The sequence below is a fragment of the Opisthorchis viverrini genome, assembly GCF_000715545.1.
Source record: "Opisthorchis viverrini unplaced genomic scaffold opera_v5_140, whole genome shotgun sequence".
In the NCBI taxonomy this organism is placed as follows: Eukaryota; Metazoa; Platyhelminthes; class Trematoda; order Opisthorchiida; family Opisthorchiidae; genus Opisthorchis; species Opisthorchis viverrini.
In genome coordinates, this window is record NW_008751796.1 from 268,240 (window position 1) to 269,393 (window position 1,154).

Consider the following 1,154-nt stretch of genomic DNA (forward strand, 5'->3'; position numbering starts at 1 on the left):
AAGGCAGTAAGGTGTTTCCCCCAGGCGACCAGCATGTCCATATTTATAGAAGCAGCGATGCTGCCTTCCCCTGAGGAAGGACGGGTTAGAAAGGTCGGCCCCAAAAACCGCACCCTCTGATCGCCCAACGGTTGACCGTGACCGCCGGCGCATTATCCAATACGGTCGAAATACTTTTAAAACCAAAGAGCCCGGTGCTGCTCAAAAGGCACCTGATGTGCACAGCCGCATCAGGAATGAGACATTAATGCCTTATTCCCTGTGCCCTCGGGTTAGGCCAACCCCCTGCAGCCGAGCAGGTCAGACTATTGAGTCGTCGGCTCCGGGCAGGGTCCCCAAAGAAAACCCTAAATTCTCGCACTGCCTCGTGGGTCAGACTTTTGAGTCAGAGGCTAGGGTCAGGGTCCCAAGCAAAACCCTACATTCGCCCACTGCCTTGTGGGTCAGGCTTTTCAGTCGAAGGCTTAAGGTGGGGTACCTCAATCAAACCCCCTTCCTCGGTCTGGGCAACCGGGAAGTATCATTTGCCCGCGCAGTTCAGCGGTGGACGAATCCATTCCTTTAAAAACCACTCAGCCTGTCTGAGCATTGCCAGCTGCAGTTTCGAGGAGCATAAAGAAATCACTGGTGGTATCCTGTGTGCGACGAACAAATCGAAGACCCATAAAATAATACGGATACACGAAAACCCTACCCATACCCACTGCAAACGTGTGCTTGGCTCGCAGACACGCGAGTGATTCATCGACTCGGTATTTCCATTTAGCGGAATATCAACCTGCCATAATTTCTCAGGCCGTTACGTACAAAACGGAGAACAAAATTGACGAGGACGGTTCTTACCAAGTGCTGATCATTCAGTAAGTGGATGGTACGCACTGTCCAGTCATCATATGTGATTAGTTCAGGGGCGATCCTAATTAGTCGTAACATGCACAGGGCAGCGTTCTGTTTGATTGAGTCGATTGTATCACTAAAATTTAGTGACAAATAATTTAAAATACACAATCCTACCCGGAAACAAGTAATTTTGGAATTTCCTGGGCAAAATTTTCGGCCATTTCCCGGCTGCCAATATTAGCGATGCACTGCAGAGCGAGGTTCACAAACACGGGATTTCTGCTCGACAGATCATCCTTCAGTCGGGTGATTAC